The 27946-nt window shown below is 38.1% G+C and overlaps 1 long non-coding RNA gene across 1 annotated transcript in view; it reads right to left on the bottom strand.

Annotated features, from left to right (window-relative positions):
- Nucleotides 1–946: 946 nt before the first annotated feature.
- The window catches only part of LOC129513787 (uncharacterized), a 54356-nt gene continuing 27356 nt past the window's right edge, over nt 947–27946 (bottom strand). Inside the window, exon 4 of the long non-coding RNA XR_008665300.1 lies at nt 947–1139. This is a non-coding gene — a long non-coding RNA (uncharacterized LOC129513787). The remainder of the gene's footprint in view (nt 1140–27946) is intronic.

The following is a 27946-nucleotide window of genomic DNA, read 5'->3' as shown; positions in this document are numbered from 1 at the left end:
TAATACATGGTATTTGCCATTTTTTATCAGTTTTTTTGGGGGGTAGGAGTGGATAATAAATACATGTAACATTTATCTTCTGTGTAACCAGGTCATCTGGCCTCTGGATCCCTAAAAACATTTCTTTCTGAGTTGCAGTTACGCACCAAAGAGAAATATCAGGCCATTGCCTGTGGTTTGCTCTATATACATCCATTCTTCTACTAGATCAGTGGGTCCCAACTTCGGATGCTCATGAGCAGCATGTAGGGTTTAAAAAATATGAATGTGTAAGTCCCTGGGCCAGAGATTTTGAACCAATTGGCCTCCTGGAAGGGGGTTCAGACATAGGTATATACAGGGGACCCCCAGGTGATTCTAGTGTGTGTGTGAGGGGGTGTTTGAGAACCACTGCTATTGACCATCAGCTCTTCCTGGTGGTAGGGAGCAATATTGCCTCCTTCACCTGGTACCCCAGAACCTGCCACAGAGTCTGTTACATGATAGATACTCATAAGTCTGTTACGAACCATATCCTGGAATGAACGTGGGGTCTGGAACCACCACACAACATCACCCTCTCCTGATGTATTTTCCAGATGCTATGTGTTAAGTAAGGATTCTTAGATCATCGATTCTAAAAAGCATAATTGCCATAAAACCCCTTTGCCATGGTTCACCTGGGCCCCCATTCTATCACCAGCAAATAATCAAAGACAGTAACATACCATTTTAGCCTGTAGAAATGAATCAATGCATTGAAAATAAATTTTAAGTTACTTAAAAAGGTATAGCAAGAGATCCTAGACACATGAGCCAAATAGTACAAATATAATGTTACCTAATTACTTTCCTTTGCCCCAAACTGTAGATAGCACTGCTCAGAATGTACACCCATTTCTTCCATGTGGATTTCAGGCAAAATTTGAAAATAGCTACCTGAATAAAAAAGGCAGACATCAAACTGTCCATTTTTACCTTTATTTTGTCTGCTTAGCAGATTGATTGATTGACTCATTCATTAATGCACTCATCTCTTCCTTCATCTTGGGCCTTTGAGACTCTTCCGTGTGCCAGGCACTGCTTCAGGCACCAGAATATAGCAGTGAACTCAGGTGGGGAGTGTCTGGTCTCAGGGAGTGTGTACTCAGATATGGGAGCTACACAAGAAACAAACAAGCAGAGAGCATGCACTTCAGGCAACAGTAAGGACCGTGATGAAAATAAAGCAGGAGGACCTCATAGCAAGGGACCAAGAAACAACTTTGGCCTGCTAGTCAGGAAGGGCTTCTCTGAGTCTGAGGGCAGATTACAGCAGAGGACAGAGCTAGCAGTGAGCAACAGGCCAGGGGTTAGAACTTAGCAAGAGAGAGGAGACTGGTATGAAATGAGAGACAGGAGCCAGATCACCTCAGGCTTTGTGAGCCATGATGAGAGCTTTATTTTTTATTTTTATTTTTATTTTATTTGTGATGAGCGCTTTAGATGCTAGCAATTAAAATGCTAACTAAAGCCATCAGTTTTCACTTTAACAGGACTGCTAGCACAGAAGGGGGCAGTAGTGAGACAATTGCTATTGATAGACTTTGTAGCTCTGGAGAAGTGATTCCATTGGGTAAAGCCAATACAAAGAATTACAAGGACTCCTGTATTCTTGAGAGTTAGATAAAAGTTGAGGTGTTAGACCAATTCATATGAATGAAATACCCTTCCTTGGCCCGAGAGCCATATGGCTTGTCTTCTCTCTTCATTTAAACCTCTGTTCACATGTCACTTCCCCAAAGAGGCCTGCCCCCCTACCATCCATCACGCTCAATGCCCTTCTCTTGTTTTGGTGCTCTTCACGGGTCTTACCACTACCAGATATTATATATCTGTGTTAAGTATTTAGCTCTACATATTTTGCATCATTTCACAGTTCTCCCTCCCCACCTGCATATAAGCCTCCTGAGGTCAAAGACTTCACTTACTTTGTTTTCTGCTGTATTCCCAACACTCAGCACAGCCCCTGGCACACAGCATGTGCTCAACAAACACTTGTTGAATGAATTTGCTGAAATAAATGCCGTTGGCTTTTGCTGCATTTATGTGGGCACGAGGCACTTGGGAGCACCCCAGTGTTCCTGGGCTTCTACTTCCCAAGCACATTCATGTCCCTTCTAATTTTTCTGCCTTAATCACTTTAAATGTACTGACAAGCACAATTGACCAATTAATAGTGCTTATGCTCTTGTTACATCATTTGTAATCCATGGTGCTCCTTCTATTTGTAATGGCCTTTCAATTTTTCATGACTCAAAATGGAGGACATACATAATGAATACAAATAGCAAATTGATTAAATGTAATGCATATTCTACTGCTTGCTGGGTTTATGCCTGTTATTAATGACAGAAATCCAGCAAATTCTCATGAAAACACCGATGACATACAACCTTTAATGCAAGATGTTGGAGCGCTAGGGGTCCTAAATTTTCCTAATTACTGAGCAGCAGCAGACACTAATTTCCCAGACGGCAACCTTTGTAAATAAGAACATCAGCATGGCTGCTTTGTCCAAGTTCTTTTTGCTGAGCACAAAACCCATCATGCAACCCATTTTTACTTCACCAGACTATTTGTGTTGTGTTTCAAAAAAAAATACACTTGAGAGATTGCCTTATGAGCAAAGTATAAAGGATGCCACTTGTGCAAAATCAAATTTATTGTCTACTCAGAGATTGCATGTATTTTGGAATGCTAATATACTGTGATACAGATTTCACAGAGCTTCAGCTGGTGTGCTGAGGATTAAAGCATCACAAAGGTGATAAAGCAAAACAGGAAAGAAGATAGGGATAAGTCTGAAACGGAGAATATGGTAAAGGAGATGCTTTTAAAAGATCCACCTGTCTAAATGTGCAATCTTGGTTTCCAATTGCCAAAGGATGAGCTGGCTTGCAGTAAGAGACCACATGAACTAACCTGTTTTCCCCATTAGCTAGAGAATCTTATAGGAAGCAGGTGTTTTCTTTGACACAATAGTGGGTATGGTGACTGGTTTAGCTAGGTTGGTACTAGAATAACAGCAAAGTACTTGTCTCAAAAGTCTGTCTGCAAAGAGAGTGGATGAAATGGATAGCAGCATTTGCTGAGGCCCACTCATGCTGAGAAACCAGCACTCACAGTATGCTGGATGCTAGAAGCCAGTCTGCTGCTACTAAAATTTTCCTCCCCCAAGACAAATTGGCTGTCCTGCTGTCCCAGTTGAGTAAGTCAATGAGTGGCTATGGTCCTCGCCCACTTTCCAACAGTCTAAACCTTGACAGGTTGGCATCCATGATAAGCTGTTCTCTGAGTGGGTAGAGAATTTCAAACCCAGGGAAAGCAATGGTCTACTAATTGTGCCAAGACAGGGCACAAAGTGGTTTTGGCAAAACCCAATCCAGGCTTAGCAGATGCCCTTCTGCCTTTACAGTGTGTATACCATCTTAGAAGAGACTCAGAGCCAAGGATCTGAGAGCTAAGTGGTTTCTGGGGTGGCGCAGGGAGTTTGGGGGAAGTGAGGGGAGACATGAGACAAAGAAGGGAAGGTGGACAGGGGAAGAGGGACAGTGGGAAGCCAGCCATCCCAGTGGGTGACTCAGAGGGAAACTGGAAAACTGCAACATACATGCCTCAGAATTCCCTCAGCCAAAGTGCAAGGAAGCTGGGGGTATTTACACTCATACCTGGCAGTTGTTGGTTAAAGATTCCAAGGAGATCCTAACTTTGCAGATACTTGCAGCTTCCCATGCTTAAGGACAAAAGGTATTCCAGTAGCCTAGGGGTGGGCTGTCTGACAGTGAATATTAGCACAGTCCCCAAATAGACCACTTCAAAAGATACCCCAAGGATTCTCTCTAATATATACAAAGTCCAAAGCCCACCCCAAACCTCTGAAGGCTGCACATTACTCACGTGGAAATGTCTGGTTAACCTGGATCATGCATTAAGTACACTGTTGAATGGGACTTGAAAGGGGAATGAAATTAACAGACTCTAAATTTTCTACTCTACGGAGACGGCAAGACAGATTTCTTACTGAAATTTAAGAAATACACACCCCTCCTCCCCCACTATCATATGTCTATGTGAGAGAACAAAGAGTTCACAACTAGTTCTAAAAAAAGGGCCAAACTCGGAAGAGAGATACACTCACAGACCATAGAGTAAGAGATAGTGCCAGGAGAGAGAAAGTTAAGACAGGAATGAGGATATCCTGTATTATAATTTGAAAAAAAAACCCACAAAGTAATTTTTGGCACCTTTAAACATTTTCCCCCTCTGAAGCCATTATGTCATATGGGATTTGGTTGTTGGACAGGGCCTCATTCCATACTGGAATTTATCCTTGAAAGCCAAACAGTTCCTCAACATCTCCACTTCTTTTGATACCTTAGCTGTGAAAGTCCTTTCTTCACACATATTAATAAAATCATAATAATTCACATTTATTTAGTGCATATTATTTGTGAATTGTTTTGCACATAACAACTCATTTAACACTCATTATAAATGTGTGATTATCCAATATTTCCCTCCTTTTATACAGAAAGAATCTGAGGCCCAGAGAGTTTAAGTCACTAGCCTGAGATCACTCAGCAAGTAGAACTGGGATTTGAAACGAGGTTGTCTGACTTCAGAACCCATATCTCTGCATTATCTTTTTTCCAAGTACCCTGATTACTTACTTTGATAATCAAATGTTTTTACAAACATAAATCTTGTTCTAATTGCTTCCATCCCAAGGATGTGATGATCTGACATTTAACTCCATGGTAAGTGCAATACCCTCACATGGGGGAACATCCTAGAACAGAGCCCATTCAAGGAGAGGAAAGGCTTCAACTTTCCCAGGACTGCATTTGGTTTCTCCAGCAGCATGTCCAGGTCACTGTACTAGCAAAACCTTTTCAGTCTTAACTTGTACCCCAAAACACTTGTTCCCTAGGTCTGGAGACACTCACTAGGGGATTCAGGAAATCAGTTCTGTTTGCCTCTCTTAGCTCCCAGATGAGACTATTCAACTACTGGACTCCATACAGAGTAAGAGCATGAAACATGCAAATAGCACTACTTTCTTATTAGCTTTTATGGGCATTTACTAAACAAAAGAAGGATGTGTGTGATTATCGGAATCATTGCTTAGAAAGCACTTGAGCCATTGCTTAGATTCACATTTACTATCATGTGATTCTGAGTCTAAAAAGGCACTGACATTTTTTTCCAGTAAGGCTTATAAACACCGAGCCAGAGAGGCCTCTTGTTCTTCTAAACATCAATTTAGGAGAAGATAAGAAGGAGAAGCTCATGCCTGACAACGTTAAAAGCTGATGGTTTGCTTTTCCACAGTGTTTCAATTACAGTGTAAGTGTGTAGATGGCATAAGCATGTATGCACACAAATGCTATTTGCTAAATTCAAAAGAAGGATGATTTTCTCACTTCTAACACTTGGGGATTTATAAAAGATAATGTTTTAAGAGCCAGCAAAATCCACTACTGCACACATATAGAAGATACCCTCTTATTTCTCCAAATATTTAGAGAATTCATCTAGAGAAGGACCACAGTAGGAATGACCAGCGTTTGGCTGGATAAAATGATAAGAAGTGCACCCAGGGAACAGTTCACATACGCAGGTGCGTGGATGTGGGGGAGGGGTTTGTGTGTGTGTGTGTGTGTGTGTGCCTGTGTCCATACACACATACAAGAGAGTAATTTTAAACAAAAGCATTCCAGAATTTCATCATTCTGGGGATGCCTGGGCAGCTCAGGGGTTGAGCATCTGCCTTTGGCTCAGGGTGTGGTCCCAGAGTCCCAGGATCAAGACCTACATCGGGCTCCCCTTGAGGAGCCTGCTTTTCCCTCTGCCTATGTCTTTGCCTCCCTCTCTGTGTCTCTCACGAATAAATAATAAAAATAAAATCTTAAAAAAAAGGATTTCATCATTCTGTCTTGACTCTTCTTTCCACATGTTCAAGTGCAGTCATACCAGCAGCTTTCAAAGTGTCAGGCCCAAATCAGCCAGGAAGGTTTGTTTAGAAACTGTGACCCATCACAATATGGCTTTATTTAATCTACACTTTATCCCATCCTCATAATAAGTACTTGTTATTGCGCAGGGCTGCTGTGTGATGATGTAAGTGTAGCCTGCATAACTGAGGTTCTCTTGTCAGATACCCACAGAGCCTTTGCCATCTACACACTGAGAACAGTGACTGCCCCAGTGGGGCAGGCAGGCAGAAGTATCTGTGATGTGTGTTTGAGATGCCCTTTTGATAGCTGTCAAGTCTTCTGATGTTGGACGGGACTGGGCTGAATTGAAATTAATTCTAATTAGGGGGGCGCCTGGATGGCTCAGTCAGCTAAGCAGTTAGGCATCTGCCTTCAGCTCAGGTCATGATCCCAGAGTCCTGGGATGGAGCCCCATATAGGGCTCCCTGCTCAGCAGGAAGTCTTCTTCTCCTTCCCCCTCTGCACCTCTCCACCACTCATGCTTTCTCTTTCTCTCTGAAATGAATAAGTAAAAAAATCTTAAAAAATTTAATTCTAATTAGGAAACCTTGATTTTAGGCTCATCTTTGTTTCTGTGGACTTTTCCTTGTGGGTCTCCCTTGTCTCAAATACCCAGATAGAAACAGATATAAGGATATGCATTGTGCACAGAAGTCCCCGAAGATGGCATCAGATAGACTGAGATACAGAATAAAAACATAAATCAGTATAAATTTCAAAAAGCCATGAGCTGAGTCATATTTACAAAATAAATTCAATCACTCATTGCTGACTAAGCTTTTTTAAACAACTTTTTAATAATCTGGACAATGATATGCTAGGACAATCATAATGCAGACAGATGGTGCTAAATAATAAAACATATTTAATTAAACATTATTATTATTTATTATTTAATAAAACAAGTACTTTAGATGCATACTAAAAATCATATTATATAAAATAGAGAATATTATACATATTATAATAGCAAATTAAATAATATAACAGATAAATAAGCTTAAAAATGGAAAAGGGATAGTAAATCAAAAGTATGCCTCTAACAACCCAAAATAATGCTGTAAGCCTTAGATACCTGTGAAATCAGAATACCGTAGAAAATAAGGATATTAAATTAGGAAGGAACCCAGTGAGGATGGAAAGCATATTTGTGTTAAAGCATGCCAGGTAATAGCCACATAACAAAGGTGAGGGTAGATTGGACATTATGATGGGAAATCCCTAGCATCTACTTGGTGCTGGGGAGGGGACAGCGCAGAGGTAGAATTTATGGTATAACTGAGGAAAACTGAAGGTCTTGACTAAAGAAAACATGAAGGTACCAAAGAAAGAGCCTGATTAAACATGACTCAATGAAATAAACAGAGACAGGAATCATTGTTGCATAAAAGATCTAGAAAAGGAAATTAGGAAAGGTTCTTTTATCTTCAATAGCCAACTGATTTCCAAAAATGCAATCTATTAAAGCAGGAAATACTTTGATAAAGCACTGGAGTTTTTACCTTTGGGAGAGGTAGAATGAGACAAAATGCTAAATGATGGAGTAAGGTTTTATTCTTATTCTATCTCACTTCATTTTGTCTTATTTTAATTTTCTTACACTTACCTACTACTTGCCATGTATCAGGCACCATTTAAAGCATTTCATTAGCAATAACCATTTTGATTTTTGTAACAACAGAGAATGTGCTATTGCTAGCCCATTTTTACATAAGGTACACTGGGGCTTGGAAAGGTTAAGTGACTTGCTCAAGGTCAGACAGCTAGTAAAAGGTGAAAGTGTACACAAGCAATCGGGCTCCATAGTTACTTGAGACCATGATGCTATGCTACCTTTATAATCCAAGGAATTAAGAAGTGACATACTTAGATGATTTCACTCACATTTCTCAGTTTCTGAGTCTCTGAAAGATTCAATAAGTATATGATACAGTTCCATACTCTTTAGAAAAGGATAATTTGGTCTTAAAATATATCCATTTGTCTTTATAACTATACATTGAACCTTAAGGAACTCTTAAAATATTAAATTGATATTACACGAAAATAAAACAAGCGAATAGATGGGTTGGAAAGATATATTTTTCTGTTATTCTACAATAATTTTCACAGTGAGATCAGATTAGAAAACTACCAGGATTAATGGCCAAGAATAAAATTTCCCCAAGTGTTTTGGACATGTTCCACCAGAACAATGTATGACAGCATTTTAAAGAAGTGTTTCCTGCCATAAAGGCAGAAGCAAGTGCTAATGCTAATGTCTCCCAAAAAGCTGCAGCCTAAAAGAATAATGTTCTGGAGGGTAAACTGCATTTCCCTACAAAGATCTTAACTTACCTGCAGTCTCAACTCCTAATATCTGCAACCTTACCGATATTAAGGATGCTGCAACCTTATAGATATTAATGATGCTGAAGTAACAGCATCATTCATTCACTCACTCATTCAACAAACATCTATAGGTCTCCCATTTAGCACTAAGATAATCCCAAAATCAATGAGACACAGTTTCCACTCTTCAAGAAGTCCATTCAGAGGTTATGAATTTGAATAAATAATTACAAGGCCATGAGCTTGTGTTAATAGAGGCTCTAATACAATAAGCAGCAGCATCCTTTTAAAAAAAATGTGCCCTCTGCGCTTCTGGTTCAATACGGTGAAATGAGTACATGTATTATTTCCTCTTTTGACTGAAACCCCAATAAAATGAGAGTAAATGCCAAATGTCTAGTTCTAACCAAAATGGAATAACAGGAACCTGATTTACCCTCCTATCTAGGACAACCTAGAAAAAATGGACAAAATGTAGGAAACAATAGGATGCCAGACACTAGACATTGGTCAAAAAAAACTAGTGGTCCTTGAGAACAGGGGAACAAATGAGGTAACCCTCTGATTCCCCAAGCTTACTGCCTGGAAGGAGGTTCCAGGCCACAGCACAAAGAGGGTGAACCCAGGTGGGAGTCCTGGAGTTAAGTGGATGCAGATGAATATAAGAACTGACATTGGGGGCAGCCTGGGTGGGTCAGCGGTTTAGTGCTGCCTTCAGCCCAGGGCCTGATCCTGGAGTCCTGATATCGAGTCCCACATCAGGCTCCCTTCATGGAGCCTGCTTCTCCCTCTGCTTGTGTCTCTGCCTCTCTCTCTGTGTCTCTCATGAATAAATAAAATCTTAAAAAAAAAGACTCATTAAAAAAAAAAAAAAAGAACTGACCTTGGCAGCCAGAGCTTACAGAGAAGAGTACCAGAGAGAGAGAGCTGAACAGAGAGAACTCCAAAGATCTTAACATGGTTCTACTTGAGTATTCAGCTGAGGAAATAAAAGTGTGTGCATGGGGAGATGCTACCCAAGGCCAGGTAAAAATCCATTCAAAAGGATAGAGAACAGTGTCAATTGCTGACACAGGCCTGGAAATAATGCCTATTTCCAACCACTGAGATTGGAAAACTTTAAGATTTGCAGTACCTTGTGTACATATGCAGAATGGTTTGCCTCAATTGTGGGGAATAATTACCCCCAAACCAAACACTTCTTTGATCTTACCTAACACATCTTTAAACATTTTATTTATTTGAGAGAGAGAGAAGCATGAGCAGGTGGAGGAGCAGAGAAACAGGGACAAACAGACTCCACACTGTGTATGGAGCCTGATGTGGGGCTTGACCCCATCACCTGGAGATCACCACCTGAGCTGAAATCATGAGACAGACACTTAACCAACTGTATCACTCAGATGACCCTTACCTAACAAATCTTTAGAACAAACTACAAAATCTAAGACAAAAATTACATTGGCTAGGATTAATGGCAGATTAGAGACTGCAGAAGAAAATACTAGTGAATTTGAAGACAAGGCAATGGGAAACATTCAGAACAAAAGACCAGGAGAAAGAGAATTTTATAAAATGAGCAGAGCACCCATAAGCCATGGGATAACTTGAAGCCACTGAATACATGGGAATTTGGAGTTCCTGAAATACAGTAGAGAAAGGGTGGGACAGAAAAAAATGTTGAGGAACAAATGGCAAAAAAACTTCCAAATTTGATTAAAAAAAAAAAACAAACAATAAAACCACGGATCCACAAAGCTCAGTGAGTCCTGAGTATGAGAAACATGAAGAATGAGACAACAAAAAAGTATATCCTAATCAACTTTCTTAAAACCAGTGATGGGAAGAAAATCATGAAAGCAGCTTTAGATAAAGAGACACAATATACAGAGATAATCAAAGGCTAAGGATTATAGTGGCTTTCTAGATAGAAATAATGCATGTGAGAAGACAGTGGAATCACATTTTTTAAGTATTAAAAGGAAAACAAAAACCTGTCAACCTAGAATTCTATATGTAGTGAACCTATCCTTTTTAAATGAAAGGGCAAGAAGAGACTCTGAATGGGCTGGGTGCCTATAGCCCGTGAGAGATCCATGAGTACTGGTGTAGTCCCTTGAGGAAGAGTATCTGGCCATCCACATCTTTCCTCTGCAGAGACTGCTACAGCACCCATGCTGTGACATCTGCAGCTGACTGGCTCATGGAAACAGAACTAGTTCAAGGAAGATGTTCAGTAGCTTCGTGCCTGCCCAGAGCAGGAATCTGTGGAAAGCCTCTGGCTTTTAACAAGTGCTTTGAGTGTCCTTATAGAATTCTTAAATTCAGAAATATTTTATCTGAAGGAAATGAAATGAAATGGCACCAAAACCAACGCCACCATGGCCAGCAGCACCAATCAGGCAGTACCAAAACCAGGAATTTAATGTGCAAAATGGCAATTATATCGGATTGGCATACTTCGCATCCTTATAAAAATTTACATATTTAAGACCCCACTCTTCATCATGTAAAGTGTATTCAAGAAGTAGTTTCCAAAATATGTTCAGTCTTTCTTTTTCAAGTGAGTATTCATGATCAAATAACATTAACCATAGATATCATTATGTGTATTTAGCATGTACCAGGGTTTGTTCAAAGGCTTCACATGTGATTTAATCCTCATAACAACTGTGAAATATCCTATTATTGTTTTTCAAAACTATTTATTTGTGAGAGAGAGAGAGAGCACACACACATGAGCAGGGAGGAGGGGCATAGGGGGAGGGAGAAGCAGACTCCCTACTGAGCAGGGAGCCTGATGACTCAGGGCTCAATCCCAGAACCCTGGCATCACAACCTGAGCCAAAGGCAGATACTTAACTCACTGAGTCACCCTGATTCTATTATTGTTTTATTTTTATCATTTTATTATTATTTTTCTATGTGGGGACACTGAGGCACAAAGTTTTTAAGCCACCTGCCTAAAAGTCACAGAGTTTTTGAGTGGCAGGGTCAGGATTTGAGCCCAGACAATGTGATTCCAGAATCCATGGGCTTAACTACTATGTTAAGTAGTATATATCAACATAATAAATAAATACATACTTTATTTTTTTAATATATACTTTACACACACACACACACACATACTCTGTAACTACAATGTATACTATTTAACTCAATTTTTTAAAAATAGATTTCATTTTTTTTAATCAATTTTAATTTTAGGGAAAAATTGAACTAAGGTACAGAGTTCCCATGTACCCTGCCACTCCTTACTCATTACCCTATTATTAACATCTTACATTACTGTGATATGTTTGTTACAATTGATAAGTGTCATTATTAATATGTTATTAAAGTCCATAGTTTACATTAGGGTTCACTCTTTGTGTTGTACATTCTATGGGTTTTTTTAAATTTTTTTTTAAAGTTTTATTTATTTATGAGAGACACACACACACACAGAGAGAGAGAGAGAGAGAGAGAGAGAGAGAGAGAATGAGAGAGGCAGAGGGAGAAGTAGGCTCCATGCAGGGAGGCGGATGTGGGACTCGATCCCGGGTCTCCAGGATCACGCCCTGGGCTGAAGGCGGCGCTAAATGCTGAGCCACCATTCTATGGGTTTTGGCAAAGGTATAATGACATATGCCCACCATTCTGATACCACACAGAATAGTTCTACTGCCCTAAAAGCTCTCTTTTTCTTGTTTTTTACACCAATTTTATTCATTAAAATTGTGTTAGATGGGTATTTTCTTATAACAAAGGAAAATATTCCTAATGTTTGAAAATAAAAAATACACTTAAAATTTCCCAGTAGTCTGTGTAGTGTACTTATGAGTGATTTTCTTTGTTTTCTTTCTTATTTTGCTTTTTCTTTGTCCTTCTAAGTATCCGTGTGTCATTTGATATTTGGGGGAAAGTAAATTTGATTGTAGAAAAAAAAAGGGTGATGTTGTGACTCTTGACAAGCCCCTTTTTCTTCCTAAAAGCCCTCTGTGCTCTGCTTGTTCATCCCTCCCTCCCAACTAGCATGTCTGCCTCACCCCCTCTGCCTGCCCCACTGATCTTTTTTACTGCCCCCTAGTTTGCCTTTTCCAGAACATCATAGAGTTGGAATTATATAGCTTGTAGCCTTTTCAGATTGGCTTCTTTCACTTAACAGTGTGTTACAGGCTCCTTTATGTCTTTCTGTTGCTTGATAGTTCACTTCTTTTTATTGCTGAATAATATTCCATTATTGAAAGTACCACAGTTCATTCATCTATTCACTGCTGAAAGATCTCTTGGCTGCTCCCATGTTTTGGCAATTATTAATAAAGCTGTTGTAAACATTTATATGCAGGGTTTTATGTGGACATAAGTTTTCAACTCATGGACACCTCATTCAGTTTTATAGGAATAAAATTGGACATTATAATTTTAAAAAAGGTAAATAATGCTTTTTCAGTCATATAAAAGCTAAAAGAACTCAATACTAGCAGACTGCACTATAAGAAATGTTAAAGAAAATAATTTAAGCAAAAGAAAAATGATGTGAGATGGAAATACGAATTTACAAAAAGGAGAGAAGAATAATGGAAATGGATATACACATATATATACACATACATACATACATATATACATATGTGTATATATACATATATAGACCCTTATTGAAAATATCTTTGAAAGATAATTGTCTAAATAAAATTAATAATATAATGTGGGGTTTGTAACATTTCTAGAGGTTAAAGGTATGGTAATAATGACAAAAAAGGTTGGCAGGGGAGAAACAGGAATATACTACTTCAAGATTCTTACCCCAAATGTGCAGTGGCATAAAATCACTAGAAAGTGGACTATGATAAGCTAAATATATACTCATAAACCCTAAAGTAACAAGTAAAATAACAAAAAGCAGAGTTAGAGCTGATAAGCCAACAAAGGACATAAAATAGAATTGTAAAAAAATTCAATTAATCCAAAGTAAGGGAGGAAAAGAGGAAGAAAGGAAAAAATAGGGGATGCAACAAATAAAAAAGAAATAGCATTTAAACCTATACATCACCTGTCACATTAAATATAAATGGTCTAAATGCCACAATTAAAAGGCAGAGATTGTCAGATTAAATAAAAGCAAGACTTACCTATAAGCAACACATTCCAAATATAATGACAGAGTAGGTTAAAAGTAAAAGAATGGAAAAACATATATTCAGAACAATCAAAGGAAAGCTAAATTAACATTAAATAAAGGATATTTCACATCAAAGAGTATCACTTGGGATGAAGAATGTCATTGCATATTGATAAAGGGTTTCATCCATCAAGAGCACATAATAATCACAAACCTAATAACAGAGCTTCAAAATACATGAGATAAAACTAGTATAATTGCAAGAAGAAATTGACTAACCATAAATGTAGCCAGATATTTCAATACTCTTGTCTCAATGATATATAGAACAAGTAGACAGAAAATCAATAAGGAAATAGAAGATCTAAACAACCCTATCAAACAACTTATTTAATTGACATTTATAGAACAATTTCACCCAACAGCAGAACACACATTCTTTTCACGAGCATATGGACATTTACAACAATAGACCATATTGGGCTATAAAACAAGTCTCAGTAAATTAAAGAAGATTCTAGTCACACAAAGCATATTCTAGGATCATAATGGAGTTAAATTAAAAATCAGCAACAGAATAGTCCCTGGAAAATCACTAAATATTTGGAAACAAAATAATATACTTTTGAATTTCTCATAGGTCAAAAGTGAATTGGAATTTAGAAAGTTATTTTTAACTGAATGAAAATTAAGATAACAGAATTTGGAGGATGCCACTAAAGCAGTATGGAGGGGGAAATTTATAGTACCAGCTGCCTATATTAGAAAAGAAGACAAGTCTTAATTTTCCCTGTACAAAACTTAAAAATCAAAAGCAAATTATTTCTTAAAAATATTTTATTGATTGATTCATGAGAGACACACAGAGAGAGTCAGAGACACAGACAGAGGGAGAATCAGCCTCCCTGCAGGGAGACCAATGCGGGACTTGACCCCAGGACCTGGGGATCACAACTTGAGCCAAAGGCAAATGCTCAACCCCTAGCCACCGAGGCATCCTAGCAAAAGGAAATTAAACCTAACTATGTAGAAGGAAGGAAATAATAAAGACAGGAACATAAGACAATGACATAGAAAAAAGAATAACAATAGAAAAAAATCAATGAGACCAAAAACTGGTTCTTTGAAAATATGAATAAAAATGATAAACCTGTAGTCAGTTTTATCAAGAAAAAAAAAGAAGACAGAATTGCAGATAATAGGACCAAGAGAAGTGACATCACTATATACTCTACAGAGAATAAAAAGATAACAAGGAGAATATTGTGAAGAACTTTATGCCAACAAATTTGATAACTAGATGAAATGGACAAATTCTTTGAAAGACACAAATTATTAGCAAAGTTCACTGAGAGTGAAACAGATAACCTAAGAGCCCTATATCTACTAAAGACATTTTTAATTAAAAAATAACATTCCACAAAGAAAACTCCAGGCCAGAGAACTCACTGATGAATTACATTAAATATTAAGAAAGAAATAATACCAAGTCTATACAACTTTTCCAGAAAATTGGAATGGAGGAGATAATTTCCAATTTTTTGTATGAGCTCAATATTGCCCTAATACCAAAACTAGACAAAGATGTTGACAGAAGAAAAAACAACAAAACAGACCAATATCCCTCAAGAGCCTACAAAAATTCCAAAAAAATTTCAGTGTATCAAATCCAACAATACATAGAGAGACAAAGAAAGCTTTGTCCCAGAAACATAAAGTTGGCTTAACATTTAAAAATCAATCGGTGTAATTCACTATATTAATAAGCTGTAAAAAAAACCATATGGTCACCTTAATAGACACAGAAAAGTCTCTTATAAAATCTAACATACATTTCGTTTTTATTTATTGAGTTTTAAATTTTTATCCCAGTGTAGTTAACATATAGTGTTATACCAACTTCAGGTGTACAAGAGAGTGAGTCAACGGTTGCATTCATCACCCAATGCTCAGCACAAGTGCACTTCTTAATCCCCACCACCTACTTAACTCATCCTCCACACCGTTCCGCTCGGGTAACCATCAGTTTGTTCTCTATAGTTAAGAGTCTCTTTCTTGCTTTGTTCGTCTGTCTCTTATTTCCCTTTGTTCATTTTTTTTCTTAAATTCCATATGTGAGTGAAATCATATGGTATTTGTCTTTCCCCACAGACTTTTGCTTAGCATTATACTCTCTAGCTCCAACCTATGTTGTTGCAAATGGAAACATTTCATTCTTTTTTTTTTCATGGATGAAATAGTATTCCATTGTATATACATACCACATCTTTTTAAAATTTAAATTCAATTTGCCAACATATACTATAACTCCCAGTGGTCATCACATCAAGTGCCCTCCTTAGTGCCATCACTCTGTCACCCATACCCCCCTCCTCCCCTTCTGCAACCCTTTGTTTCCCAGAGTTAGGAGTCTCTCATGGTTTGTCTTCCTCTCTAATTCCCACCCCGCCACAGTTTCCTTTCTTTCCATTATAATTCCTTTCATTATTTCTTATATTCCACATATGAGTGAAACCATATGATGACTGTCTTTCTCCAATTGACTTATTTCACTCAGCATAATACCCTCTAGTTCCATCCACATCGAAGCAAATGGTGGGTATTCGTCTTTTCTGATGGTTTAGTATTCCATTGTATACATATACCATATCTTCTTTATCCATTCATCAGTTGATGGATACTTGGGCGGCTTCCATATCTTAGCTATTGTAAATAATGCCATATAAATATAGAGGTGCATGTATCCCTTTGAATTAGTGTCTTTGTGTTTTTTTTCAGGTAAATACCCAGTAGTGCAATTATTGGATGCTAGGGTAGTTCTATTTTTAACTTAAAAAAAAAAGATTTTACTTATTTATTTGAGAGAAAAAGAGAAAAAAAAAACAAGTGGGGTGGGGCAAGTAGAGGGAGAGGGAGAAGCTGCTTCCTTGCTAAGCAGGAAGTCTGTCCTGGGGCTTCATCCCAGGACCCTGGGATAATGATCTGAGCTGAAGAAAGATGCTTAACTGACTGAGCAACCCAGGTGCCCCTATTTTTAACTTTTAAAGGAACCTCTATACTGTATTCCAGAGTGGCTGCACCAATTTGCATTCCCACCAGAAGTGCAAGAGGGTTCCTTTCTCTCCACATCCTTGCCAACACTTGTTTCTTATGTTGTTGATTTTAGCTGTTCTGACAGATGTGAAGCGATATTTCCTTGTAGTTTTGATTTGCATTTCCAAGATGATAAGCGTTGTTGATTACCTTTTCATGTGTCTGTTGGCCATCTCTAGGTCTTCTTTGGAGAAATGTCTGTTCACATCTTCTGCCCATTTTTTTTAAAGATTTTATTTATTCATGAGAGACACACAGAGGGAGGCTAAGACACAGGCAGAGGGAGAAGCAGGCTTCCTGCAGGGAGCCTGATGCAGGACTCAATCCCAGAACTCTGGAATCATACCCTGAGCCAAAGGCAGACTGCTCAATCGCTGAGCGACCCAGGCATCCCTCTGCCCATTTTTAATTGGATTGTTTTTTGGGTGTTGAATTATATAAGTTTTTTATATATTGTAACATACATTCCTGATAAGAGCTCTCAAAAAGTAGGAATTAAAAAGGAATACATCCACATGAAAAAACGTATCTACCAAAAACATATACTAGTATCATACTTAATGGTAACAGACTGAACATTTCCCCCCAAGACCAGAAACAAGACAAAGATGTCTACCCTCACCCCTCCTATTCAATAGTGCCCTTGAGTTTCTAGCCAATGGATGAGGTTAAGTAAAAGAAACAAAAGGACAGATTGGAAAGGAAGAAGTAAAATGGTCTTTATTTAGATGACATGATTGTCTAGGTAGAAAATCCAAGAGAATGTACAAAAATGCTAATGTAATTAATATGAGTCTAACAATGTTGTAAGGTACATCATTATGCAATTTCAATTATATTTGCATATGCTAAAATGAATACTCAGAAATTAAAATGTAAAAAAAGATAGTGTTACTAATAGCATCAAAAGATATGAAATACTAAGAAATTACTGGAGATAACTGAATTGGTATCTTTATAAAAATCTGAAATACGTGGGCATAAATTATGTATACATCATAATGAAATTTCAGAACCATAAAAATAAGGGATCCTGGGCAGCCAGGTGGCTCAGCAGTTTAGCGCTGCCTTCAGCCCAGGGTGTGATCCTGGAGCCCCAGGACTGAGTCCCACGTTGGGCTCCCGGCATGCAGCCTGCTTCTCCCTCTGCCTGTGTCTCTGCCTCTCTCTCTCTCTCATCTCTCTCTCTGTGTCTCTCATGAATAAATAAATAAAATCTTTAAAAAAAAATAAGGGATCCTGAGGTTTCCACAGGAACTAAACAGACTGCCTATAAAGGACTGAAAATCAGATTATCATTAGACTTCTCAACAGCCAAAACACAATGGAGCAAGAGGAAAAGGGGAGGGTGATGCTATTACTTATATTTTCATCCCAAATAGCAAGAAGTAGATAGACATTGTTTAAAGGTAGTAAATGGCCAAACAAAAGTGGGAGCATATTATATAGAAACGTGGAGCTTATCAGCAGAAGACCTACAAACAGAATGGGTTAAAATTGGCTGGCTCCCTAGGAGTAGGGCTAGAAGGGAAGGAATATGGGGTAGGAAATAAGTGCAATCATTAAAAAACCCCTTTTTATTGCTTATTTTTAAAGTCCATGGGGATCCCTGGGTGGCGCAGCAGTTTAGCGCCTGCCTTTGGCCCAGGGCACGATCCTGGAGACCGGGATCGAATCCCACGTTGGGCTCCCGGTGCATGGAGCCTGCTTCTCCCTCTGCCCGTGTCTCTGCCTCTCTCTCTCTCTCTCTCTCTCTCTCTCTCTGTGTGTGTGTGTGTGACTATCATAAATAAATAAAAATTAAAAAAAAATAAAGTCCATGCATGGTTTCCAAATATTTAAAAAATAAAATGGGTACATGATGGCATCTGAACCCAAAGGAAGGTAAGTAGACTCTAAGGTCACCTAGATGTACTTTTCAAAATATGGCCATGACATCTTATGTCACTGCATGTTGCCACTTGTTTTCTTCTTAAAATAGGCATCAATTCCACTGAATAGGTTTCTGATCCTTCCTACTCTCTCCCTCCTCCCACCTTATGCTCTCTGTGAAAAACAGCATTTGTTGGGTGTGACTCTGATGGAACACTGCTTCTGGGTGAGGCTCACTGGTTTAGGACCAAGCAAAACCCAACAGAGTATCTGATCTGGATACACAGCAATGGCCTCACACCAATAAAAGCATGCAGGTACCCAAAGGTCTGTACAATCAATCAATTCATTCGAAGGTGATGTGTTCAATCAATGGCACTAGATTTAAGGGGAGATAGGACAAAGCAAGTGTTTTGGAGGAAGAGGCAACTTGGCCTCAGAATTACTAAGAAAAGTATTAGGGACATACCTTGCACTAAACAGATTAAGGATACTCTACTTCACCTGGCTACTCCAATCCATTGGCCATACCAACATTTTCCTGAATGTGGGATAGTGGTGATTCCCAACATGATTTTGGCAGCACAACATTGGATCTCATTTCAATCTTCTTTCCATTCCATTTACATCCGAAAGAAAAATCTTAGTTTGGTACCATTATGTATTTAACACCTTTTTCTCTTTGTAATAGTTGCTAAATCTCCCCCTTTAAATTTTTTTTAATTTAAAGATTTTACTTATTTATTTGTGTGAGAGGGAGGGTGTGTGTGTGTGTTGAGTGGGAGGGAGAGGTGGGGGCGGGGAGAGGGAGAAGCTGGCTTCCCACTGAGCAGGTTGTCCCACTTGGGGTTTGATTCCAGAGCTCTGAGATCATGACCTGAGCCGAAGGCAGATGCTTAAATCGCTGGGCCAGCCATGTGCCCCTCTCCCCCTTAAAAAATATTTCATGTGTGTGTGTATGTATGTATGTATGTATGTATTTGAAAGAGAGAGAGAGAGCACGCACACCCACACATTTGTGCACCCCCGCAGGCATGGGGAAGAGCACAGGGAGAGAATCTCCAGCAGACTCCCGCCTGAGTGGAGCCAGGCTCAATCTCACAACCCTGAGATCATGACCTGAGCTGAAATCAAGAGTTGGACGCTCATCTGACTGAGCCACCCAAGTGCCCTAACTGAAACTCCTCTTTAAACAAGAGCTAGCAGACTGCAGGTGCAGAGTATTTTCCTGCTACATAATTACTGTGTTTGTATTTATTTTCATGGTTACAATCTATTTTATATATGACAAGTGAAACACTTGTGGTAGTGGTAAAGGTTAAATATATCCTCTTCAATGAAGTTATTTACAATCAGAGATTAGGTGATTTAAGAAGACTATTAAGTAAATAATAGCACAGGAGGAAAGTTATTATGGCAATATTTGGAAAGGTGGTTTTCAAATCACTGAAGTTTGGGGGACAGCAGTGTAACCAAAGCTCTGTCCTGGTTTACCCTCTCTATGTGTTTCCTTGCTGGACAGTGGAACACAGAGGGAAGAATAACTTCATTTAGGCTGGATATCAGCTGCATTTTCTGGGTGAGAAACTCTGAATTTGTGCATGCTTCTTAATAATCTCCCAATTAAATGCAACTGTTGTGAGATATATCCCAATTTGAAGTGTACAATAAAACCCAGAATACAGCCTTGGGAGTCGTGGCCCATAGCTTCTGAAAAGTAGATGGCAGGTAAACTGCTGAGTTGGTTTTTTTCCCCTTCCCAATTATACTTTAAAAAAAAAAAAAACCTCAACCTCCCACATATAATTGCACTCACCATCCCCATATATACGTTTCCTCAAACTTCAAAGCCTCAACGTAGATAAATATGTGGAAGAAAAGTTGCATCCAAGGTAGGCTGCTGCTAATGGGTTTTAGTAGCAATTACTATTTCCTTCTCACTTGAGCTTCTCCTACAGCTATGAATGGGAGGTGGCAACAAAGTCATCAAACCCCACTCTGATAGGAAAAAGTAACCAATGTACCATGTGCTCAGGATGATAATCACTGCATGTTTACAAGGAAGTTGGGGGAAAAGAACAGTAAGATTGAGAAAAAAAAATCGAAGTCAAAAACAATGGTGAGAAAAAAGATACCAGAAACACATTTAAATGAAGGCCATGGTCCCAGAGACAGTAATGCATCCAACAGATACAAGATTACAATACAGTGTGTGTGTAAAAATATAGGTGTACATGTACATATACACATGTATATGTCCATATATATACATGTACACACACACACAAAACTCCTACAAATCCATAAGGCAAGTAACCCAATAGAATAAACAAATCATACGGAGGAAATGCCAATAGCTAATAAACATGTAATAAGTGGCTTAATCTCATTAGTAATAAGAGAAATATTATAAAAGACACCATTTCGTACCCATTCAAGTCACATAACTTCTAATGTCTGATAATATTGGTGAGGATGCAGAGAAATGCAAACCCCCATACCTTGCTGGTTGGAATGTAAATTGGTGCCTCCAGTTTGGAGAGCAATTTGGCCCTACCTGTTAAACCCTAAAATGTGTGTTCTGTGGTCCAGCAATCCTGCCTGTAGGTATGGACCTAGAGAAGCACTCTTGTGCACAAGAAGTCACAGACTACTGCAGAATTTTTAATAGAGAAAAATTGGAAAAACAATTAAATGAGCCCGTCTAGGATAAAAGCTGAATAACTACAGCACAGACACACCATGAAATATCATGAAGCAATTAAAACAAATGAAGTAGATCTATATGGATTAACATGGAAAGATCTCCAGGAAATATTAATGAATTTAAAAAGCAGAAAGATACACAGAATATTATACCAATATGGGAGAGGGGAACCTTTTAAAAGCAGTTCTATCTAGTTGTTTAATGCTAATGATTGTGCTTAAATGTATCTAAGACATTTCCAAGGATGCAGACTAAACTGAGCATGGTTGCTGAAATGGGGGATAGAGGTACAGGGAGAGGAGGGCAAACAGGAACATGTATTAGTGGTAGGGGGTCTGAGAGGACTTTAACTTCTCTGTAATGTTTTAATTTCTTCAAGGAGTTGATATTTATGTATTACTTGAGTAATTTAGATAATACAAAAAAAAATTCAAGAGAATAACAGTAATGCCCTGAGAAGGTCAGAGAGGAGACAGAGAAGTTAGCTGAACAATAAAGAGAGTGTCTATTATCTTACTGAAATGCACGAGAACATCACACATCTTAAATTCATTCTGTGGAAGGCTGTCCATGTGGTGTTCCCCTTCCCTTTATCAAGGAGTCCTCTCTGTGACCCTGCAGGGCTCCCAAGCTCCTGTATCATGTCTCCTTCATTCAAGGTGACATAGGTTGAGACCTCAGCAACAAGACTCTAGGCCAGTCTGAGAGCCCCTGATTGGAGGAAACGCAAAATGAAAACACACATGCGGTGTAAGGGAATCTTTCTCTGCTCTTTTATTAAATTGTTATATCCTCCTACAGCACTTCAGCAGCCAAAATCAAGTCCCCTAATGTGGTTTCCTTGCAATAATATTGTAAAACAATACAAAATGGCAATAACTCCACCATTTCTTAGGGTGGAGGTCTCAAATCTGCAGTGCTTTTCCCAAGAACTACAATTTGGTCAAATGCAGGGCTACTGGAAAGCAGAGCCTCTTCCTAAATGTCTTGAAATTCATGTCCTTTTTAATTGCCTGGAATTCATGTCACTTGTGTGAAGAAGCTATAAACATACACAATCATAAAAATGCATTTAGACACCCTGAACAAAATCAATGCCATATTATTTTAGTTTATTATTCCTTGTAGAGTTCACACTGGTCTTCCTACTTTGATATTTATTTATACCAAAGAAGCGAAAGAACATAAATGCCACACTTGGGATAACGCTAATGCTAGAATTGAGTAGAATACATACAGCTTCTGCCTTAATTTAAAAAACTAAAGCGGTCTTTATGAATCAACCTCACATAATACAGGACAAAACTGAAGGTCACTGTATTATTCATTTAAAAAGGCACTGATAAAGATTAAAATTAAGGTTCATAAGATTTGAAGAACTGTTAGTTTGCATAAATGGCTTCTTCCTTCTTAACAGGGCATGAAGGGGTTGGGGGAATGATAAATAGTATAAGAAAGAATACACTTTTCCTCCCCCCTGGGCTTTGTTATTCTTCTTTCTTTGGAACCTCTAAGCTCTTTATTCAAGAGGTCCTCTGCTATTCACAACTTTGCTGCTCTTATGAAAAATTAATGATTGCTTTCTCTTCAACAGAAAACTGCCTTATTTTGCAGAAGATTAACAAAGAGGACTTGGTGCAGAAGTGAGTCCCTCAGCGGGAGAAGCTTCTCTCACACCAACCCATTTATGGTTGGGGGAAAAGACCCCCCGTTAGTTCAAGGACAGCAAGTAAATAGATGGTGTGCAGCCCGGTACAGACTGTAGAACAATGACTACATCCTTCACAAAAGGGACGTGCCAACAAAACCAGCCTGCCCCCAACAGCAGGCTGACCCCACACCCTGCCCACTGACTTCTTTATGCAGCACACACAGAGTGCCACGCTGTGTTTTGCAAGCTATTGTGCGGTGGGCGGATTTTCTGCGAGGGGGTTAACAGGTGAGAGCAGTTATCCCATATGCAATAGCAAGAAGAAAAAATAGAGAGGATGCTTTTAGTTTAAGCTGCCAATGCTCAGAAAACACTTCTGAAAACATCACAGGTCAGGATTGCATCATTCTTGAATGGAGAAGCTGCGGGGTGGGGGTGAGCTTGTTTCAGAATGATTTACCAAGGTAAAAGGAGAGTGTAGACTGCAAACATAAAAATCATTCGAGTTCATATCCTGTCATACGTAATACATCAGTCTTTGTTTTAATATCCAGCTACTGTCATCAAAGGAATTTCTAGTGAATTCCACGTTCACCATTTAAAACCCTACATTTTTACAACACTTTACATATTAATTTCACTCAATCTTTAATGATAGCATCTCCTTTATGGTTGAAAAAATTGGAACGTACAGAGGTTGTGTCAATTCCTGTTCAGTTAGTGGAGGACCAGGTCTCAGACTCAGCTCTTGTCACTCCAGACCCTGTGCCCTATGGTAAGCTGATGGAAGGGTGTCCACAACCAGGCATCCAGCCAGCTGGGGACTGTGGGCAGAACAGAGGGTCATCAAGCTGCTGTAAATACATATGAATGAGTGAATGCAACTGATACACAATTTGGCATTTCTATTGCCTTCGCCTTCATGGAGCTTACAGATGAGTAGGGGAGGGAGAAGTGGACAAATATTTACACCAAACAATTGTACAATTACACGTGTGAAGGGCCAGGCTTTTGGAGGTGTGGTTCAAAGTCATACCTTTTGTGTTTTGGTTTTTAAATTGTTGATTTCACGTGTTTGGAGGAGACAAGGACTGAGCTTTGGGGACTGAAAGGTGTCAAAAAGAATCTATAAAAGAGTTCTGGGTTAATCAGCACTCTCAGAATTTTTTGTATTTGTACATTTTCTGGTATCACTAATAGCACATCACATGATATTTAGGAAAATTAGCTGCTCTTCAGCTTGAATATATTTTCCAGAGAGCACTAAATCTACAATGTATTTCCTCATTTATAATAATCTTGAAAGATCTGAGAAACAGTGACTGCCAGCATCTGTAGAGGGTTTTCCCTGTGCCAAACCACTACCCTGGGATGTTCCGAAGTGTGTTATCCCTTATACCAGTCCCAAGATCAGTACTATTATTACCCCATCTTACAGATGAGGAAACTGAAAAACAAAGAACACAAGTGGCTTGCCAAAGGTTTTTGCTTAATAAGTGGAGAGCTGGGATTCAAAGCTGGTGGACTGGTTCCAGCATGCTATGATTTCTGTCCATAAAGAGACATTATTTAAGATATTTTTAAACAGTCTGAAATCATTGGCAGCATAATCATAGATAGAAGATCCGAATAAATACAAAATCCAGGAAAAAGAGCCCTAAATAAACACTTTCAAAGGGTATACAATAAAAGGCAAAATCAATTCTTATTTTAAAATCTATCATAAGGATTTTACCACTGTCAACATTTTATTATTAGATAGAAAAAATCATTACCACAACAACACAATATTCACAATATAAAAATAAACTGTTTCTTAAGGAAAATGCTATAAATATGCACAAGATAACATTTTTCTCCCCAAAATGGCAATCAGCCCATAAACCATCATCACACATCAGCTTTTGTCTCTTTTCCGAGAACTTAACACATGAAGACTTAGTAAGATCTGTAACCAGTTCAGCGGGAATGAGAGAAGCCTGCTAGAAGCCACCATTAGAGTCTAAGACTTAAAACTTTTGTATAACAGAATAAACCATAAAAAGGATAAAAGACAAGTCATAAATGAGGATTAAATTATGTTAATTGTAACATATCTAGTATGCAAAGGATTAACCAGAAGTTATAAAGAATTCCTATAAATCAATAAAATAAACAACAGAAAAAAAGCATACATGATATATCCAAGAATTTCATAGAAAAGGAAATGAGAGCAACTAATAAACAGGGAAGGATATAGAACGTAATTAGGGAAACACAAACTGAACCCACAATAGGCTACCTACTTCAGCTGGGCAAAATTTTTAAGTTGGTCAGCATCAGATGCTGGTGTAAGTGTAGGAAAAGGAATGCTTTTCTATACTACTAGTGGGATAATAAATGGCACAATTTGGAGGCATTGTAGAAGTACCTAGTAAAAGGGAAAATGAGTAAATTCTATGATCTTAAAAATTATCTGTCCTTGAGATCCACTAGCAGAATTGTCACCGCAGTATTATTTAAAATAAATTGGACATAACATAAATATTCATTAGTAAGGAAATAGATAACCAAAGTGTGGCATGTTCATATGATATAATAGGGACACTAATCTAGATTTAAATGTAGAAAAAATGCACAAAGCTCAAAAACCATAAGAAGTGAAAAAAGTTGCAGGACAGGATACAGTGTGATATTCTTGATATAAGTGTCAAAAAACCCATACAAAAATATTACATATTTCCAAGAATTTGCATATATATGTGAATGTATGTATATGTCCAATTGACTCTTGAACAATGGGGGGTGGTTAGGAATGTCAAAAATAGTAAAAAATTCACATATAACTTTTCACTCCCCAAAACTTAACTACTAGTAACTTACTGTTGACCAGAAGCTCACCACTAACATAGACAATCGACTAACACTTATTTTGTATACTATATGTATTATGTATTACATGTGTATATATGTTATACTGTATTCTTACAGTATACTAAGCTAGAGAAAAGAAAATGTTATTAAGATCATTATTAGAAAATGTTATTAAGAAAGTCACAAGGAAGAGAAGATACATTTACTGTACTGTACTATATTTATTTTTAAAAAACTGTATATAAGTGGATTTCTGCAGTTCAAGCCTGTGTTGTTCAAAGGTCAACAATATACATGCATACACATATGTACAAACATACATATATGCACACACATATATACATATACATTATATATGCAAGATACATGCATATCTTCACACATATATGTACATATGTACAATTATTTATGTGTATGTGTGTAATTATAAGCATGTATATGTAAGAGTATATAAAATAGCTGGAAGAATATATACCAAGTTCAGGTTAGTGTGTACTTCTGGGGAATAAGGCAAGGGGACTGGAATTGGAAGAAAGTGCAAAGGGAGATTTAACTCAATAAGGTGGTCTTTCAGGCAGCCCGTGTGGCTCAGTGGTTTAGCACCTGCCTTTGGCCCAGAGCGTGATCCTGGAAACCCTGATCGAGTCCCACATCGGGCTCCCTGCATGGAGCCTGCTTCTCCCTCTGCCAGTGTCTCTGCCTCTCTCTCTCTCTCTCTCTGTGTGTCTCTCATGAATAAATAAATAAAATCTTTAAAAAAATAAGGTGGTCTTTCTTCTTTTTAAAGGAAGAAACTCTTATATCACTCATATAATTTTAAAAATACTATATACATAAAAAAGCCTGAATCAAATATGCTAGTAATTAACTCCAGATGGTAAAAATATATGTTTGCTCTTTTCTTTTTTTAAAAAAACTTCCACATTTTTTCAATTTTCCAAAATAAAAAAATAGATAATTTAAAAATCAATAGAAATACAACTTGTACTTTTCAGCTGACCCTGCAGCGTCACACACTACCACTTGTCATTAGCTTTTCTTTATTTTTTCTTACAAACCTAGGCTCTTAAGTTAGAACAAACTAGGATCAGAACACTTTGGTCCTCCATTTCCTTCAATAGAAGGGAACATAATGTGTTGGGACATTTTTTTGCTTGTTTGAGAGAGTTTTAAGATCAGGCAGGCGTATGTTTCATTAAGTCATGGGTGACACTGTTTGGAGAAGGAGCTCATGGGTTGCAGCATTCCATGGAATCCCACAAAGATATTGCACCTTTGGATTTAAATCACAGTTGCAACAGAGAGTTAAATAACTCTTTGCCACTCTGCCAGTCAAAACCAAGATGCACTATAGTATAGCTGTTTAGAACGGAGCTGTCTAGGACAGTAATGACAGGCTCTTATTTAAATTTAAATTTAAATTAATCAAAAGTAAATAAAATTAAAAATTCAGTTCCTCAGTCACATTAACCACATTTCAGATGCTCATGTTAGAGGCTACCATTTTAGATAGTTCCAATATGGAACATGTCCTTCATTGCAGAAAGTTCTATTGGACAGCACTAGTTTAGAGCATGGGTTCCAGGGTCCCAACTCTACAACTTACAAACTACCTGGCCAATAAGCAAATTTCTTAATCTATATTGCCTCTGGCCTCACTCATAAAATGAGGAAAATCATAAGATCCTCTTTACTGGATTGCTGTAAGGATTAAACGTAGAGCTTATATCAATGTAATAAACATCATATACATAGGAAGTTATTATTGTCTTTCATCTGTTTTACTGATGTGCCACATGGGTCTCATCATGTCTCACTTCCAAAGCACCAGGACATGACAGAGGAAGAAGCAATGTTCTGGTCAGAGGGAGATCCTTATTCACCTTTAGGCCCAAGAGTCAGTGTGGCTCTGAATGTTTTCCTAACATTGGGACATAATTTGCTAACCTTTTCTGCTGAAATTCAAAAATTTTTCATTCATTCATTCATTCATTTGCTCAGCAAACACTTACTGAGTTCTTATTATATGCCTGGCACTATTCTAGGCACTGAGCTATACCAGTAAACAGAACAGATAAAGATCCCTATCCTTGTAGAATTTATATTCTAGTGCAAAACTCAAGCAATCAGCATGATATATAAGTAGATTATGTAATCTACATAAGTAGATTATGTAACATGATTAAAGGTTTAAAAAAGTACAATAGGAAAGATAGAGGAGTTATAGGAAATCTGAAGTTGGGGAAGGGTCAGGTTGCAATTTTTAAGGGGTGGAGGGTTGGGCTCACCGAGAAAGTGCCATTTGAGCAATTACT

This window comes from Nyctereutes procyonoides, unplaced genomic scaffold (genome assembly GCF_905146905.1).
Source record: "Nyctereutes procyonoides isolate TBG_1078 unplaced genomic scaffold, NYPRO_anot_genome, whole genome shotgun sequence".
Taxonomy (NCBI): Eukaryota; Metazoa; Chordata; class Mammalia; order Carnivora; family Canidae; genus Nyctereutes; species Nyctereutes procyonoides.
The sequence above is the reverse complement of the archived record's forward strand: the minus strand, read 5'-3'. Positions and strand labels throughout refer to the sequence as shown.